This window comes from Ictidomys tridecemlineatus, chromosome 4, assembly GCF_052094955.1.
Source record: "Ictidomys tridecemlineatus isolate mIctTri1 chromosome 4, mIctTri1.hap1, whole genome shotgun sequence".
Classification (NCBI taxonomy): Eukaryota; Metazoa; Chordata; class Mammalia; order Rodentia; family Sciuridae; genus Ictidomys; species Ictidomys tridecemlineatus.
This window is the reverse complement of record NC_135480.1, coordinates 187778495-187795031: the sequence shown is the minus strand read 5'-3', so window position 1 is coordinate 187795031 and position 16537 is coordinate 187778495. Positions and strand designations below refer to the sequence as shown.

At 40.2% G+C, this 16537-nt stretch overlaps 1 pseudogene across 1 annotated transcript; it reads right to left on the bottom strand.

Annotated features, from left to right (window-relative positions):
- Positions 1-276: 276 nt before the first annotated feature.
- LOC106145027 (cAMP-regulated phosphoprotein 19 pseudogene) lies at positions 277-16475 on the bottom strand (annotated as a pseudogene). Its single transcript, XR_013438222.1, has 2 exons — positions 15897-16475; positions 277-1512 (listed from the first exon to the last, which is right to left on the bottom strand). The product of XR_013438222.1 is annotated as a cAMP-regulated phosphoprotein 19 pseudogene (transcript).
- Between the last annotated feature and the right edge of the window lie 62 nt (positions 16476-16537).

Here is a 16537-nt window from a genome sequence, read left to right as displayed (position 1 = left end):
AACCTATATTATAAAAAGCTTTATTAATATTTTTGGCTTCTAAATTATATTGAATTCTTATTAACTCTCTTACTTCCCCAGAATACTCTATTTCTACAGTTTGAATTTCCTTTGAATCAAGGGTTGATGCTAATATACCAGTTGTCATTGGTGATGTGATAGAGCAACTTAATGAAGCTGAGGGCCACAGGATGGAAACACTGGCCTTCTGTCTTTTGTGTGTGTGTGTGTGTGTGTGCAAAACTACTGTATTTACAAAAATGACACAAAAGTGAATTCAACAGTTGATGCACTTGCATACTTCATTCACATTTGTATTTAACACTACAAAACTAAGAATACTAGCTTCAATGGCAGCTGTTAAGCACTGAAGTCACATAAGTTACACCAAATATTGCCCAAGTAAAATTCTATTGTTAAAGCTGAAACAGGTTTAAGGCCATTCAAGTTCAAGCACAGTTATACAAATCTTTCAAAGCCTCTCCTATTTTCATTTGAATTTGTGATCTTTCTTCAAACTTGTGGCTTAAACTTCTGTTTGATAAAACCCAGAAGGAAAATCCAGAAGAAATCAATACAGAGGTTACATTAAATAAGAGTAACATACACAGCTATAATTAAGATCAGCGAGGAAGGCAAAACATTAAAATTGTAAAATTTGCTTATTACTTGTTGGAACCTATATTAGGAGTTAGGTGATATATACAAATATTTGCAGGTAGATTACTTATGTTGCTCTAACATATCCTTTTCATTAGTGCACTGTTAAAACTAATCAAAACCTCTACACATGTGTATTCCCTTACAACAGCTGCACACACTATCACTACCTGCAAAGCCGTCAGTCTCATTTAAATGACTTAGTGAATGAAAGGAATAAAAAGTGGGTAAGTAACATATGAGGAGATATAATGGGAATTAGAAAATTCATGCAGGTCAGCTCTTTTAATCTGCCAGCCAGCTTGCTAGCAACAAGGGATGGTTTCCGTTGAGGAAGGTCCTGTGGAGTGGGAATATGATCACCAGTGACCTCTGTCTTATCTGGGGCTGCAGTAGGTAGTTGCTCGTTCTTCATCTTTGCTTTTGCCATGTTGTAATCCCCAGAATCAAAATATTTTTGCCCTTTCTGCAATCGTTTCCTTAAAAAATCCAGGCTTTTGTCCCAGATGAGGATACCTTGCTTTTAATTTTGCTTCTTCAGCCTTCTCTGGACTAGTCACTTTATCTTCCATTTCCTTCTGCTCCTCCGCGGAGGCCACCCGGGCATAGCGTTCCCTCTGCCCAGCCCCCTTCTGTCTTCTCTAGGTCACGAAGGAAGTGTGTTGGGTCTAGATCTTGAACTTGGCTCTTCAGCATGGCTGCCAGGACTGGTGGGTCTCTTGGGCTCCCAGCTGATCCAATGCTGATACAGATTGGTTGCTGAGGTGCTTGTAAAGTGGACACAGCTGCTCCAGACTTTTCCAACTTCATCCCCCATATCTGGAGCTGCTAGCCTGGCTCTGGAAGAAAAATCTGAAGATAGATTCTCTTAACAATCGTGAATTGCAAATATGAACAGGCTACTAAAATACAGGCATGTGGGGCATGTTTTTCCCCACCCAGCATCTGTCCTTCTTTTCCCACTCAGCCTGATTTCTTCCTATAGGCGTGTTTCTCCCACACTATGTGAAAGCTTAGCAGGACAGTAAAACCAAAGCCACCATTCTGCCAGAGAAGCTGAAGATGCCCCTGTGGGCTCCGATGGAATCCTGGGTTCTGGAGAATTGCCTCCAGCAATTGTCCAGTAGTGGAGCACAGTGACCAAGGTATGGTGCAACATGTAGCCATGGCAACCTAGTGACTCACCTGGAACCAATGGGATACAATAAGACTTAGGCACGGACTATCTCTGCTCTTTATCATTGGATTTGAAGTGACTAAATGACTACCACAACCAAGAAGCCCGTTTGCAAATAAGGCAAATCGGAGAATGTAGACCAAAAGACCAAAAAAGAAAGAAGGGTCCTGGTGACACTGCTTGACCTCCTTCCTCAAGACATGACTGAAGCCAGCCCTCCCTCTGAAATCTCCTCTTCTAGGTCAATTTGATTGCTGTCACAGGGAACACACTCTAACTGACACTATGGGTTCTCCCCATGTGCCCAATGAGACCATTCAGAATCAAAAGTGGTCTCAGGCGAGAGGCAAGGAGTTCACTTTTCGAGCAGTATTAGGGTCTAATTCTGACAAGTCATCCCACGTGGGTGCCTCTGTCTCCTTCCCTGGCTCAGGAACATCCCTACCTGCCCTAGAGACTCATAGGGTCACAGTGCAAATAGCAGAGCAATTCACTTTTTGCTACATATTTAAGCCTTGGAGAGTCAAACCACATTTTTCATGGAAGAGCTCATGGCTTTTTTTCAGGGAGAAATGATTAGAAGTTAAAACTCAAATCTGTTTGTATTCGATGAATAAACGTTCAAAAGTATAACTTAACAAAATCTAACCCTGAACTCAAGATTGAATCCTACTGCACTGTAGGTTTGTTTATTTTTCTTGGGAGGGACTGGTATTTGGCTATATGTTTCAACTATCAGATTTCTCCTGAAAGAGCTAATGATTTCCTGAGAAAATGACTCAGTGTAACAACAATAAATTTCCTGTAAACTGAAAAAGTAATAAACTTCCCATAAGTTGTAAAAGTGCTATTGAAAGGGAGAAAAAAAAACCTCAGTGTTTCCACACCTCTTTAGGAACTATAGTAAGAAAGAAACTGATACTATAAAATATGACATTTTATCATTAGGTGAATTATTTAGTAGTTTCTGGAAACATCAAGAAATAAAACAGAAAGGAACCTGATATAAGTAGAGATGAAACCCCTATTCCTTAGTCCTTGTATTTCTACAAGAAAATTTTGGCTCCCAAGAAAGTACGATTATAGCTGCACATATAATCTTGTTCTCAGTCCAGTGTCTTGAAGAAAAATCGGATACTTGGATCTCTGTGGTCTGACCCATGAGTCTTCTTCCCAATTGATTACAAGCTCTTGAAGAAGATGGGGGTGTGGTGAGTTACCTCTACTATGGCCCCCCCAAATCAGACAGTGCTTGAGAGAGGAACTGAGAAAAATGTGACATGCCTGGAGAGAGAGCAGGTTCCAGGTGGAAAGCTGCATGAGATGAGGTCATGGAACAGGTAAGGACCAGATCACCTGTGGTCTAGTCACGGGTCTTCGTCAGTATTTGAGTTTTTATTCAGAGACCAATGGAAAAACAAATCACTCAGGGGTTTCAAGTAAACTAGTGATAAGCTCAAGCTTACATCCTGGTTGTCTGCAGAATGGGTTAAAGAAATGCAAGCAGAGGCAGAAAGATGGATTAAAAGGGTGTGGCTGTGATGGAGATCCAAGATGAAGTAGTCAGAACTGGGGTGGTGACAGTGAAAGTAGAAATTAAGAAATGTGGATTAGTTGAAAACATTTTGTCATATGGGTTGGGCACAAAACATGATGTATTCTATCTGGCAGATACTACTGGTTATGTCCCACCACAATCCATTCTTCTCTATCATACACAGAATCCATGCATTTTACCTGGGCACATGGCTACCTGGAACAAAGCTTATACTTCCTAGCCCCTCTTCTAGCTAGATCCAGCCTTATAACTAAATTCTAATCCATGATGGGGGTGCAATATGTACAACTTCTGGGACACAGCTCTAGTTCCTTTTCTCCTCCCATCCTGATGCTCAGCACAAGGAATTTATGACAAAACTGTCTCTTGAACCATGAAAATAAGGACTGGGGCACAGGGCTTGCAAAGGCCAGTCACAGAGAGTCCTCCAATCCCTCCCTATAAGTACACCAATTTGCAATATAAGTTTGATATTTCTTCCTCCAAGGGTGGAGTTTTTTCCTACATCCCTAGAAATCTCACTGGTCCTTATTTCTTTGGCCAGCAGATTCAGCAGAAGGGGAGCTGTGGGACTTTCGAACCTAAACCTCAAAAAGCCTGGAAGTTTCCACCCTCACCATCTCCCAACACTGTCTAGATACCACCACATAAAGAGACCTCGTCTGACCTATTGGCAGATGAAGGGTTGTGCCCAGGAGACCCATGCACTCCAGCCAACCACCTGCATGAACCACACCAAACACAACATTAGATTCTTTAATATTTAAATTAAATTTCCTGGTTTTATTATTTAAAAGTTTTATCAGACCTGAAGTTTAGATGAATTAATATAAAAAAATTCTTAAATTTGAAGTTAAACATTTTTTTGGGGGGGGGGAGTTCTGGGGATTGAACTCAGGGCATTCCACCACTGAGCCACAACCCCTGCCCATTTTTTGTATTTTATTTTGAGACAGGGTCTCACTGAGTTGCTTTGTACCTCACTTTTGCTGAGACTGACCTTGAACTCTCGATCCTCCTGCCTCAGCCTCTCAAGCTGCTGGGATTACAGGCATGTGCCACCACACCTGGCTAAAGTTAAACTTTTTTTTTTTTTTAAAGAAAGAGTGAGTGAGAGAGAGAGAGAGAGAGAGAGAGAGAGAGAGAGAGAGAGAGAGAGAGAGAGAGAGAGAATTTTAATATTTATTTTTTAGTTCTCGGCGGACACAACATCTTTGTTTGTATGTGGTGCTGAGGATCGAACCCGGGCCACACGCATGCCAGGCGAGCGCGCTTCCGCTTGAGCCACATTCACAGCCCCTAAACTTTTTTTTTTAATCAAAGAAAATAGTTTGAAAATCAAGATGGAAAATTGCCCAATTAGTCCTCCCCTTCTTTTATTCATACTTTAAATACTTAAATGCATTTATGCTTCTTATCTATTATTTGATTATAGTTCATTTTGACCAGCATAGAAGTGAAGCTATGATGGAAAATAAAATTAATCCAAATAATATTAGATTTCATAATTATTTTAGCTGAAATACTTTGATTCCACTACAAGTTCTTCCTTTTTGGCCATTTATAGTGTTGTTTGTTTTCTTATCTTTTTGCAGTGCTGAGCCTCACATTTGCAAGGCAAGAACTCTACTATTGAACTACACCCCTAGTCTAAGTTATATAAATATACTGTTCAGTGTTTTTTTTTTCCATTTTTATCTGAAAAGTGCCTTTCCAGACCACCATTTGTGAATTCTCAGAAATAAATTTGTTAACTCAATAATAACAATAACCATTTTTAACAACAATTTTACATGAATCAGTTTCCCCAAGGTATTTTTTAACAGCAAAATGAAGACAACCTCATTCATGTCTGAGGAGTGTTAGGCACCATACATTTTTAAATCATGTTGTCTCTTCAATTCCTCTTTGCTAATGAATTTTAGATGAATTAATATAAAAAAATCAAGACTTAATCAAGGACTGACCCTGTTCTCCTAGGAGGAGTGTTATCAGGGACTCTAGGCTTCACATACTTGTGCCAACTTAACAGTGATAAATAGAAGCTAAAGGCCATATAACAGCATAAAAATCCAATAACAATGAGTTACGTTTTGGCCTGTGTCACCTTGACTGTATCCTCAGAGCTGCCATGGTCAGAAACAAGCATTTAATTACTTCTTTATAGTCAAGGGATTTCTAAATTGTTCCAGGACTCAAGATCCTGGAGAGCCATATAATACAATTGAACTTGACTTCTTTTATGTCTAAAAAAAAAAAAAAATCCAATCACATAAAACTCTCATGAGATCTATCTCTTTCCCTAAAAGCTAAATCTTTTCACAAGAATTGTGCATAGCTGGGTTGTTGAGGGCCATGGGATGATTTGGCACACCAAGGTCTTATAATTAAGGGTCAGATGAATAAAAAAATACATACTTTCTGACTAGTGGATAGAGTTAAGCAAGTTGTCTTCCCTGCAAGAGCCAGGTTGATTCTTGGCTGAAGACCAGTTGTTAATGGTACAGGGCAAGGACATTCCTCCTGTGTCTACCCCATGCCCTTAGGAGGGAGAAGTTTCCCAAATGTGATGGCAGGAACTGGACTCACTTCTATTGGAAATAGTTTCTTTCTTTTCCATTTCTCTTTTTAAGTTTTACAAAGAATAATTATATGCATTGGAATAATTGGTGAAAGCTGAATGGATATCCTTATTCCCTACCGCGCCCCACACTCTTTTTTTTTTAACAGTTCAGTTGTTTTCAGTATATTCCAAAGTTATACAATCCTCACAATTATCAAATTGCAGAATATTTTCAAGACCTAAAAAAGGAAGAAAAAAGATGTTTAAAAAAAAAAAAGAAAAAACTCCTACAGACCCATTAGTAGTCATTGCCCATTCTTACTCCCCTTAGTTCCTGGAAAAAACTAAGGTACTTACTGACAGTATGGATTTGCCTATTTTGTACATTTCATGTAAATGGAATAATATACTATGTGGCCTTTTCTGTCTAGTCCGTTCACTTAGCATAATGTTTTCCAAGTTCATCCATGTTGTGGCATATATCAGAACTGTATTATCATGAGATCTATGATATTTTATTATGGCCAAATAATTTTCCATTGTATGAGTATCCTACTTTTGTTATCCCTTCGTCGGTGAATGGACATTTGGGTTATTTCTACATTTTGACTATTGAGAATGATGTTACTCTAAATATTCATGCAAGTTTTTGTGTGTTCACATGTTTTCGTCTTGGGTATATATCTGGGAATATGATTGCTAGCTCATATGGTAACTGAGTTTGACTACTGAGGAACTATCAAACTGCTTTCCACAGCAGTTTTGACCATTTTTCATTCCCACCAGCAATGTCTAAGAGTTAGAATTTCCCCACATCCTGCCCAACACTTGTCTGCCTTTTTTTATTATAGCCATCTTAGTAAAGTAGTATCTCTTTCTGGTTTTATTATGCACTTCCACATGGCTACTGGTGTTGGCCATATTTTCATGTACTTATTGACCACTGGCAAACCTTCTTTAGAAAAATGTCTTTTCTTTTTTATTATATTTTTATTTTTATTTTTTTAGTTTTTCGGCGGACACAACATCTTTGTTGGTATGTGGTGCTGAGGATTGAACCCAGGCCGTACGCATGCCAGGCAAGCGCGCTACCACTTGAGCCACATCCCCAGCCCGGAAAAATGTCTTTTCAAATCCTTTGTTTATTTTATTTAAATGGCTTGTCTTTTATGTTGAGATTTCTTTGTATATTCTAAAGGCAAGTCCTTTATCAGACATACAACTTACAAATATTTTCTCCTATTCTGTGGGTTATTTTTTTTTTCATTTCCTTGATGATGCTCTTTGAGGCACAAAATGTTTTAATTTTGAAGAAAGCCAACACATCTATATCTTGTATGTTGCATAATCTTTAGGCATCATGTCTAAGAAATCTTCGCCTAACCTGAGGTCACAAAAATTGATACTTAATGTTTCCTCCTGGAGTTTTATAGTCTAGATCTTTGATAAATTGAGTTAATTTTTTGTAAATGGTGTGAGATAGGGACCAACTTTATCCTTTTACATGTGCCTCAGGACCATTAAACTCCATTTAATGGTAGTTTCATTGTATAAATCATGTACTTCTTTTATTGAATGTATACCCTAGAAATTCTTTGTGAATTTTATATATGGAGATTATATCCCGCATCCTTGCTGAAACTATTAGTTTTAATAGTATTTGTCCCTCAAGATTTTCTCTATCCAGAATCATGTCATCTACAAAGAGAAAGTTTTCTCCCCTTCCAATCTGAATGTCTTTTACTCATTTTTTTCTTGACTAATTGCTCTCATGAGAGTCTGCAGTATAATGTTGACTTGAAGTGGTGAGAGCAGATATCCTTGTAATTTGCCTGATCTGAGGTTGTGCGTATTCTTACCCTACATTTCTGAGCTATGTGCAGTCTTGAAGCATTACTGTGGATAGCTTCGATCTTGCTGGGTGGTCCTTTGTAATGAATCCATCAGATCTGTTTCCTTGTAGTTTTCCCTCTGTGCTTACTATAGTTTGGATCTTAAATGTCCCCCAAAGGTCCATGTGTTGATGACTTGGTCCCCAGCCCATGGTGGTGTAGGGAGCTGGTGGAACCTTTAGAAAGTGGGGCCTAGTTCAAAGGAAGTTGGGTTATCATGATGTGGACTTGAAGGGGGGTATTAGGACCCCGGCCCCTTTCTCTCTCTCTCTCCTCTCTTCTTTTGCACACATGAGCATGCGTTGATGCACTTCCTGGCTGCCAGAAGGGGAGCAGCTTTGCTCCACCGTGTACTCTCCATCATGATGTTCTGCCTTGCCCAAAACTGACCATGGACTGAAACTTCTGAAACCACAAGCCAAAATAAACCTTTCCTCCTCATATGTTTATCTCAGGCATTTTGCCACAGTATCAGACTGATATGGTAGTTGTCCAAGTCTCTGAATTTAGGATGAGCTTAGAAAGGCACCCAGTTAGATTGTCTTGTTTAGCAGCTACATCCTATTTGAAAGCTACAATAACTATAAAAGATGTGCCTACTTTTATACCCACTCTTGCTCTAGACATTCTTTCAACTTGCAAGGCAGAAATCAGAGCACAATCTAAATGTTTCAATTTATTTCATCTTTATTGCCTTGTAAATGTATTTTTGTGTCCTTAAGGATGGCTCTTGTCCCTAGGAAGGATTCTTCAGAGACTACACATTTTTACTATTTAAATCAACTTTATTGGAAGTATAGTTGTACCCATAATAAATAAAATATACCCCTTTAGTGCATTTTTCCTTGATTGTGGAAATGTAATGAGCTATATACCACAAAAATGTTTCCCTATTCCTCTTTCTGCATAGGTCCTCCCACCCAAGTACCTTGGACTCTTTCTGTCACTATAGACCTACCTATTCTAGAATCTCATATGAATGGATTCTTACAATCTTTACTTCTTCTGCTCAGCCATGTATTTATAGTCATTCATGTTATTGTGTGTGTTGTTGAAAAGTACTCTATTGAATTCACATACCTCATTTATCATTTCATCTGTTGAAGGACATTTGGGTTATTAATAGTGTGAGGCTATTATGAATAAAGCTGCTGTGAGAATTTTTATGTAATTCTTGGTGTGAATACATATTTTTAAATTATTTGGGGTAAGTACCTAGAAGTAAAATTACTGAGTCATATGGTAATGTTTGTCTAAGTTTATTTTAATTTTTTTTACTAAACTGTTTTCAAAGTGATTGTACAATTTTACATTCCAATCAGTCATATATGAATAATCTCTAGTGAATCCACAATCTGACCAACATTTGGTGGTTTGGTTTTTGTTTTTGTTAAACTTTATCAGTTTAGGGGGTACACAGTAGTAGTTCATGTATGTATGTACGTATGTATGTATTTATTTATATGTGGTGCTGAGGATTGAACCCAGTGCCTCACATTGCTAGGCAAGTGCACTACCACCGAGCTACAACCCTAGCACTCACTGTGGTTTTAATTTGAATTGCTCTAATGATTTATGATATTGAGCATCTCTCAGTTCATTTGATTATGGGTCATTCATACATCTTCGAGAAATGTGTTCAAATCTATTGTCTTGTTTTTACTGGTTGTATGTCATACTATTGAGTTGTAAGAGTTTTCTATACATTCTGGATTAAAGTCTTTTTTTAGATATCTGTTTCAGCGTATTTTCTTCCAATGTGTGACTTTCCTTTTCAGTATTTTTAAACTTTCTTTTTCAAAAGAAGAAGTTTTAGTTTTAATAATTATTTTATTGATTTAATTTTACTTAGATGACAGTTAATTTCTCATTGTGACATATATCCCTTCTCAGCTCTGCAAGACTGGTTTTGTCTCCTGTTTTTGTTTTGTTTTTAATACACACACACACACACACACACACACACATACACACACACACACACAGAGTAAAATGGCTAGATAAGCTAATTAACATATGCAACAGCTCATTAATTTTTTAAATGTTTTTAGTCGTAAATGGATACAATACCTATATTTTATTTCTTTATTTATTTATGTGGTGTGGGATTGAACCCAGAGTCTCACAAATGCTAGGCAAGAGTTCTGCCCCTGAGCTACAGCCCCTAATTTCTTTATTTTATTTATTTTTTGGTCCCGGGGATTGAACATAGTGGCATTCTACTCCTGAACTAGTTCTCCCAACTCCCCTGTCTTTTTTTTTTTTTTTTTCCAATTTTTTTATTTTGAGTCAGAGTCTTACTAAGTTGCTGAGGCCAGTCTGGTACTTTTGGTCCTCCTGTCTCAGCCTCACAAGTCAATGGGATTACAGGTATACAACATCATGCTTGACATATTCTTAACATTTTTTTTTGAGGTGAGGTAAAGTTATTAATTTTTTTTCCTTTCATAATTGGTGATTTGTGTCTTCCTTAAAAATAAATAAATTGTCTACTTCAAGATTGTAATAGAAGTTGCACAGTAAATTTTAATTAATTTTATTGCATACTGTGTGATGACTAACAGTCAAGTTACACTTTTTTTTTCAAAATAATAATAATAATAATTGTAATCCCAGCAACTCAGAAGGCTGAGACAGGAGGATCACAAGTTCAAATCCAGTCTCAGCAACTTAGTGAGGCCCTAAGCAACTCAGTAAGACCCTGTCTCTAATAAAATATATTTAAAAAAAGGGCTGGGACAATTCTCAATAGCTCAACTGTGGAATCAACCTACATGCTCTTCAGTTGATGAATGGATAAAGAAAATGTGGTATATATAAACAATGGAATACTATTCAGCATTAAAAGAGAATAAAATCATGGCATTTGCAAGTAAGTGGATGGAGTTGGAGAATATAATGCTAAGTGAAGTAAGCCAATCCCCAAAAAAACAAATGCTAAATGTAATATGTAATGATATAAGGAGGCTGATTCATAGTGGGGTTGGTGAGGAGCATGGGAGGATTAGACAAACTCTAGAGCAAAGGGGAAGTTGAGGAAGGGAAGGGGGAATAGGGGTAGAAAAGATGGTGGAATGAGATGGACTTCATTACCCTAAGCACATGTATAAAGACATGAATAGTGTGGCTCTACTTTGCATACAACCAGAGACATGAAAAATTGTGCTCTATATGTATAATATGAATTGTAATGCATTCTGCTGTCATATATAACAAATTATAATAATGATGATGATGATGATGATAATAATAATAATAATAATAATAATAATAATAAAAAAGAGGCTGAGAATATGGCTCGGTGGATAACCACCCATTTTCAATTCTTGGTCCAAAATAATAAGATGAAATAATAACAACAACAACAATAATGAAGTTTCCCCCTGAAGTTCATGAAATTGTTTTTTATCTCTTTTTTTCACATCTTCATACATGTATTTTGTATAATGATGACCGTCTCCTTCTACCATCCTTGCTATTCCCCTTCTCCCTCCCTTTCCCTTTGTTTTTTTATCTTTTAATGTTTTGATTTTATTTTTTGTGATACTAGGGATTGAACCCAGCAACACTCTACCACTGAGCTACATCCCCAATCCTTTTTATTTAGTTTTTATTTTGACAGGGTCTCACTAATTTACCAAGGCTGGCCTTGAACTAGTCATCCTCCTGCCTAAGCCTCCTGAGTCTCTGGGATTACAGGGTTATGTCACCATGGATGGCCTCTGTGGGATTTTTTGAAGGAGTCCGGAAGCAGCAATGGAAAGCATTTTCCAAACTTTCTGGCTGTGGTATACGGGGGGGGGGGGGGGGGGGGGGTTGCATCATACTGTGAAATATACTGAGATAAGCAAAAGTTTAAAGTAAAAAAAATCTGAGATTACAAAAAAAATCTGAGAATACAATGGTGCTTACCAAACCCAGAGGGTTCTAAGGTGTACAGTGGAATACAACAAGCAGTAGTGTGTAGATCAATTATTCACAGGGATTATTATATTATCTGAAACTTGATTAAAATACTTAGCATTATGTGCATATATATCACAGTGAATTCCACCTTTATGTATATGTATAAAGCACCAATCAAAAAGTAAATAAATGAGCAAAAGGGAGATCAGTAGAGGAGAACTGGGAGACAGAGAAGGAAAAGGAAAGAGGAGGCACCAGGGACCAATTAGAGTAAATCAAATTCCACACATGTATGATTTTGTCAAAATGAACCCAACTATTATGTATAACTATAATGTTCTAATAAAAAAAATAAAATAGCATTGAGGGGCTGGATGTAGTTCAGTGATAGAGCACTTGGCTAGCATGCACAGGGCTCTGGGTTCCATTCTCAGCACCCCAAAAGGAAAGGAAAGGAAAAACATACTCTGCATGGAAAGTGTGATATATATTTATGCATCAACTACTTTTTAAAATCCAAACAGTTTATATTTAGACTATTGTAATCTATGGTGGTCAGAAACTAGCATAAAGGATGTTAGGTGTTTTTTAACTGGTGAAATGAAGGTAATTCGAGATTTGTGAATGAGCTGGAAGATCATCCTGGTTCTTCTTTTTCTCCATGAATAAAGCAGAATTGGCAAAAACAGGTGTGGTGGTGGTGCATGCCTGTAATCCCAGTAGCTGGGGAGACTGAAACCAAAGGATTGCAAGTTCAAAGTCAGCCTCAGCAAGTCATCAAGGACCCATGCAATTTAAGGAGATCCTGTCTCAAAATTAAAAAATAAAAAGGTGGGGGATGAAGCTCAGAGGTTAACACCCCTGATTTTAATCCCTGGTACCAACAACAACAACAACAAAAATCAGTGAGCTCTTGGTATGATGAAATGACCTCTTTGAACTTCACTTTCTTCCCTGCAAACTGGGGAACATAGTATCTATCTTCTAAGGGGACCTTGAGCAGAAGGAGACACACCTGGCTCTGGCTCTGAACTGACATAAGGATTTTCCCACAAGTATTTATTTGTTGCTTTTCCTTCTACCGTTTTATCATAGTACTTTGAACTTATTTCATGTCTCTTATTTTATGTCCTCATCTCAATTCTTTTAAATATGGTTCCAAAATCTACTTCAAATCACTGTGATCTCCCCAGGTCTGTCTGGGTGTGCTCCAGGACTCTCTAGTATCATCCATCAATTCCAGGTATGTCAAATTAAATGGTCAAAGAAATCTGAGACCTGAGCTGGTCGTGATGGCGCACGCCCGTAATCCCAGCAGTTTGGAAGGCTGATACAGAAGGATCTGAGTTCAAGCCAACCTCAGCAACAGCAAGGGGTTAAGCAACTCAGTGAGACCCAGTTCTAATAAAATACAAAATTGGGCTGGGGATGTGGCTCAATGGTTGAGTGCCCCTGAGTTCAATCCCTGGTACCCACCCCCCACCCCCACCCCCCCAAAAAAAATAAATCTGAGATCTGAGAAAAGCTTGCTTCAGAAGCCCTGTGGTTGTGTTCCCTTCAAACTAGGCTGAGTCCCCAAACAAAGATAGCCAATCTAGTTCTCCTGTCTCTCATGGAGCCTCAGACTGAGCTGACTCAGAAACCTGAAGCAAGCTCATCACCCATCCTCCTCCTCCTCCTTCTTTTTGGTACTGGGGATTAAATTCAGGGGCATTTGACCACTGGGCCACATGTCCCAGCCCTATTTTTTTAAATATCTTTATTTTGTTTACTTATTTTTATGTAGTGCTGAGGACAGAACCCAGTGCCTCACATGTGTGAGGCAAGCGCTCTGCCACTGAGCCACAACCTCAGCCCCACCCAGCCCTATTTTGTATTTTATTTAAAGACAGGGTCTCACTGAGTTGCATAGCGTAGCGCCTAACTTTTGCTGAGTCTGGCTTTGAACTTGCGATCCTCCTGCCTCAGCCTCCCATGCTGCTGGGATTACAGGCATGTGCTACCGCGCCTGGCTTATTTCTGCTCTTCTTGACAACATGAAAACTTCCTTTTTGCTCCTCTAGTATCCATCTCCCCTTCACTGGTAATCCCCTAGATTTTCTCTACTGATCCAACAGTTCAAGCAAGGTTAACTCCACCTTGTTCTGCACCCCCCGCCTCGCCCCCGAAGCCTATCAATGAAGATCAACCTTTGGGACATTTAGAATGAGAAGGATGTTATTCCCGCAGAGATGCCCAATCAAAGGAACTGAAGCCTGGAACTGACTGGGCCACTCTTGGGTAAGGCCGACAGCCTACCTGAAATAAGACAATCAAAATGGTGCTCCATGATAGTTTTAGGCAACTGGAGCTCCTGACAATAGGAGTTCCTAATTCTCTTTTGAGTTTATGACAGTTTTAGCTAGATTTCCTTGCAACTCAGAGTTCTGATTCATATATGAAGCCAATTCCCCAAGTAAGGACCTTTTTATTCCCCTTCCCATTTCTTCCTCCTCTTGCCCCTATAACTTCTCTGCCCAAATGGGTTCCACTCTGGGCTGTCCCAAACAAGTTTCCCGTGCCTACAAATGAAATCCTAAGGACTCAGTTTCCCATGGCCCTGGGGAAAGGGGCACTTGCTTCTTAGGACCAGATCTAGCCCTTTTCTTCCACCCTTGGAGACATGATTCTCTTCTTCCTTTGAGAATCATGTTACAGAGTTCACTGTTCATTACAAATTTCCTGATCACTTAATTTACTCAGGAGTAACACCTGTTTTAGTCTCCCATTTCACCAGAGCTCTGACATCATTCCAGTTGGGTTCCCCTGCTCAACAGCTTGTATACATAGTTCATGAGGCATACACTACCCACCAGGCCCAGTTCAAAGTACATATAGAGTATTTTAGCTTGACACTCAACCCTTGTAACAGCACAAGGTGCTATTATCCCCATCACAGATGAGGAAGCTGAGACACAGAAAGGCTATTTACACTGGCCTAGAGTTACACAAGTGAGGATGAGAATGAGAGTTAATTGCAGTCCAGACTCCCAGTTCCTTATTCTCTATTATTTGTTGCCTCATCTACTCCAGTTTATATTGGTTCTGTGGAGGTGAGAGAGAGTCAGCATTTCCTGCAACTGAGTCACTGGGCATGTGGGAAGTTGCCATAGAAATGTCAACTGAGGGTGTCCTGGATGCCATCAGAGATCTCTACAGCTCCTCTCCTAGAGCTCAGCGATTTGTTGTCACTGCATATACAAATTCACCAATTAATAGATAAGCCAGAAAAGGGGACTGCAGCTGGACTGAGAACCCAGTGGTAGAAGGGCAAGTTACAGATTCGGCTCCCCTAGTGTTCCATGGGACTCCTCCTGCCACAGCAGTCCATACTCTGTTTGTAATGGTTGCTGCATTCAGGGCAGTTCGTTCTCCCTGTGTGTAGGACAGTGTGTGTCCCTTGTGCATGTCTTCACCTATGACCTCAAACTACTCAGCCTTCTATAAATTTTGCAAAACTGGTTCAAAAACTGGTTTTCTTTTTTCCTTTCTGTTTAAAAGAGCAGGGAGGGGGAATCCAGGAGTTGTTTTCACCACCCCCATCCAAGGGCACCTAGCTGTAGCTTCATCCACAGCTGCTCAACTCTGAAAAGCCCTCAAAGATTTCCCTCCCAGGCTTCTGGCTCCCATTCTTCTCCAGCACAACAGCTGCTCCACCTCTACTTCCGGCTCTTGACAGGCACTCCCAGCTTCTTAACACCAGCTAACAGACTTATCTTACACAACCCCCAGATCCCCAGACCCAACCTGCACATGCATCCCTGTATCAATACAAACTGTTTCAGTAGTCCTGGATTAGAAAACACTCACGCAACTGTGTAAATATAAGGTAGCCAAGTCAGGCGGCTCAAGTTACCAAGCAAGCCTAATTAGTATGCACAACGGCTATAATTAGAACGATTTACTGAGTGCTTACTATATACCAAGCAGTGTCCTAATCGCTTTATGAGCACTTAATCCCTCAGAACACCACCACCATAAGATAGAGACCATCATGTTTCCCATTTTACAAAAAGCAAAACTGTGACCCCCTGAGATCAGGCCCTGCCCGGCGTTACAACTTTATAACAAAATTGCAGAGCTCATTCCGGCTGCACTTACATCTCACCACGCAACTGTCTGCTGGTCAAGAGCCCAGCCAGTCGCCCGGCCGTCTAGAGTACTAAACTGATGGGTCACTCTGGAGCAGTGGGTTCATCGGTGAAAGTGAAAGAAGAGGAAGAAAGAAGAGAACTGTCGCGGTAAAATCCGGAAAGGAGGCAAGGGCGCTCACACAGACACTTCCTAGTCATCGTTACTCAGCACTTTATGGGGCACACGGTGCTGGGGAGCCCAAGCAAAGCCAGCCTTTTCGAGGAATCCAGCCCTGCCTGGGCGGTCCCAGGACTGGACGTATTTCCAGCCTGGGCGTGTTCAATTGAGGATGGATGACACCTTCCCAAGTGGCCACGGAGGGACCCTGTGGCTCTGGGATAGCCAACCGCCTCCCACCGCCGTGCGCAGTGCAAGTCCCTCTAGGTCGCTCCACAAGTTCCGTAGATCATTTCCAGCCGCGCAAGGGCAGCCTGGCGCCTAGGTCTCAGGATCAAGCTGGGGGGCGGGCCCAGAAGCTCCGCTCGGCGCCTGCGCCAGCCGAGGCCCCGCCCCCGCCCTGTTCCGGGAGACGGGGGCGAGGGCGGAGCCGGCCGCAGAGCCTTGGCGAGCGCGGGAGGCCAAAGCGGGCGCGCCCCCGCTACACGCAA